We start from the raw sequence: 3,538 nt of genomic DNA, 5'->3' as shown, positions 1-3,538 counted from the left end.
ATAGATATACAGTTACTTTCTCTAAGTTCAATGAGAAGAAAGTTTGAACTAATAGATATTAGACAAGATATCATGTGTGTATCTTATATTATGAATAACTACTACAAAAACAACAATATACAATGTATTAATTATTGTAACTGTCCTACTAACCTTTTTTGAAACTGTCTCATTGCTACTTATTTCTCAATAAAATTAATATAAAAATATTAACAGTACTAAACACAAATATGCACACACTTAAACACAATATAAATGGAAAAAAATAAAAATGTGTGAGAGAGTTTCTAGTGACTTATATTTTTCAAATTATTTATGAATATTAAATGACTAGATCATACTTGGTAGCAAATTTTTCTTAAACTAACCTTCTAAGACCATCTTAAGAAACATAACTACCTTTTAGGTATAGGAGGATATAGGCTGTAACTGTTATTATATTTTTAATGCTGCATTTGAGGGACATCTTCTAGGTAAAGCAGAAAATAATCCTTTTTTATCCTTTGCTATTTCTTCTCAGAAATTTTGAGTACCTACCTGCATTGTATTTCTAATATAAACATGTGTAGAGGAATGTACTCTCCATGATGGGTGTGTGTGTGTGTGTGTGTGTGTGTGTGAGAGAGAGAGAGAGAGAGAGAGAGAGAGAGAGAGAGAGAGAGAGCATATAAATTCAGGGAAAATTGGAAGAGCAGTCAAGATTTCCATAAATTTATTAATGATCTATGGTCAAACAATTATCTCCTTTCTTGTGGAAAGGGGAAGGGATAGTATAGCTAGCAGCCACTTTCATCTGGGGAATGCAATAAAAGAGACCCTGTGGAAGGGCTTTTGCATCTCATTATCAAACATTCTACTGAAGTAGTTCTTTCTAATGGAAAAAAGGAACCCTTTCTCCCAAGACTATCTAAAGCTTCCTGCTGTTCATTAAAATGGCTGAACAGAGAGTTCTCACATCTGTAGTCAAAGCCAACTTTAGACAAGTCTTTAAAAAATTATTAGAGCCCTCTTTGTTACCAATGCAACCTCATTTCTTTAACTTCATCCTCTGACTGCACAGATCTCTCCAAAGAAAGAACATTTAATCCTTATACAGTAAAGGAAGAGGGACTTTCCACTGTGCATCATGAATATTAACTATTTAGGGGCATGGGCAATCTGGAGGTGTAAACTGAGTTTATTTCTTTTCACTCTTTAAAGAAAGTCCTTTAAAATACTCGATTAAGCTCAGGAAAAAGAGATTAAAAATAATAAAGAAAGAATTAGCATGAAGTGCTGGAGCTAAAGGTAGTCTACACTTACTTGGCTGCCATATAAACAATGTGACAGGTAGCAGAACAAATCAGAAGCCATTCATTTCTTAGAAGGAAAGTATATGGTTCCTTCCTAGTTTCCACTATGAGATATGTACTTAATAAAGAGTTGACACTTAGAATTTTCAGAATCCCTGAAAGTGGGTAGGCAATTTCATTTTTGCTTATGTGAATTAGTCCCTTTAGTGTTTTCCCTTATGATTGGAAAAGCAATCTATGCCAATGAATTTAAAGGCAGCCAAAGAGAAAACAACTTTTACACTTCACAATGAAACTCAAACCTCCCACCTGGGATGTTCTGAACACATATGAAACCCAGAGAATGCTAACATGTCACTGGCAAAACTAATGTGAAGTTCTACTATCAAATCTAGAGAACTACAAGGCGAGTAGTTCAGACAAAGTGAGAAGTACGCCCCAAACTTGGCTTATTCTTAATGTTTATGTTAGTGTACATACACATGAGGAAAGGTCTATCTCTCAAACTTCTGATCAGTGAGCTGTACACAGCAAGAGGAACACCATAAACACAACCTGTGGAGAGCGGAGCCTGGCTACCTGTTACAAGTTGCTCAAAAACTTAAGAGTGAATGCTCAAAAGAATTACAGTGAGAAGCACATTCTCATTAATCACCCTCAAAATGTTGTCCCTAACCATGTACCCCCTAGTCTGATTGTTGTCACTTTAGGAAACATTTCTGGAAGTCCTCTTTTATGAGAGTCTTTAGTTGTGTTGACTCAATGCTCTGAATTAATTCAAAGAGTTTAACTTTCATGGTCACTTTAATGTCAGGCCAGAGCCAGAAGTCCCCAGGTGCCAGATCCAGGAAACAAGCTGGGTAAGTGTTTGCTAGTCTGCCTTTTAGTTGGATGGAATATGGCAACATGTAGATTTGATTATATTCATGAAGTCAGGAAAATGACTTGAGAATGACTTCAGAAAGTGCCCAGAAAAGTGAAATAAGTGAATTTGAAAAGTAAAGTTTGCATATTGTGGGGCATTAATGGCTGCATCTTTTTTTGTAATCATTTTGTAAAATTTAAACATCTATTCTATAGTCATAATCCTGTGTATTTGCTGAACAACTTTTCCTTGAATCAGTTTCTTCATCTATCAAATGGGTGTAATAATACACCAGCTGGCCTGAAGGTAAAATTAGTTATGAGAATATATAACTTACAATAGTGCCTGACACAATCTTGCAGCTGATAAACAATAGTTATTATTTCTAACAGCTTATTTCTATGACAGTATTTTCCCCTTCACATTACATTTTAAGAATCACTGCAAAAAATTCAAGGCAATCAAAAGAGTGAAATCACCCTAATGCCCATCATCTCAAATATACATTGGTTCATGACGTCGTTTTCAATGTGTTAATGCCAATCTATGCTTTCATTAATTATACATAATGCACACATACACACACTAACTTACATATGCTTTGTTCTATGTGATGTTCTAAGGAAAGTAAGTGAAAATCTTGCCTCAGAAAACTATATATCTCAGTGGATAAGAAAGACCATTTTAATACATACATGCATGGATGTGTAAGTGCATAAATACTTGCATAACATATGTAAACAATGAAAACATTAGTGAGAAATAAGCTTCATGAACAAAAATTCTATTGAGTGAGTTGTAAGTGATAGATGATGTTATTGTAGATAAGGGATATTTTCTGAGCTGATGTTACAATGGAGACAGAATGAAGTGAAGCTATGTGAACATCTGTGGAAGCAATGTTGTAGGTAGCAGGATGTGAGGAATTGGAGTATGATGTTTCATGCACAGGGTAATTCTGCACCTGGAGTTCCATGGGAGAAGATAAGTATGAAAGTTTTAAAGTAGATAGTGATCAGAATATTCAGGTGCTCCCACCATTTTAGTGACATTAAAATTTATTTTAAGTAGGAAGGAAACTATGGGAAGATTTAGTATTAGACAATATAAGTATTATAAATATTTTAAGATATTATTCCATATGGCTTATAATAAATGCATGTTATTTTGTAACTTACTCCCATAACACAGATAAATATGCTTTAGAGTTAATCAGTGAAACCAAAGAATTTCTAAGGAAGAAGTGCTGTACATATCCTTGCCAGGACAATGGCAATGAAAATTATAGAACGGATTAGTTACACTAGCACATGAGTCATATTGTGGTGTACTTGTAGGTGTCTTTAAAAGAGGCTCTGATTTTGAGAAGGATTTTTTTTTT

The sequence above is a fragment of the Octodon degus genome, unplaced genomic scaffold, assembly GCF_000260255.1.
Source record: "Octodon degus isolate 3935 unplaced genomic scaffold, OctDeg1.0 scaffold00300, whole genome shotgun sequence".
NCBI lineage: Eukaryota > Metazoa > Chordata > Mammalia > Rodentia > Octodontidae > Octodon > Octodon degus.
Note: the sequence above shows the minus strand (reverse complement) of the source record.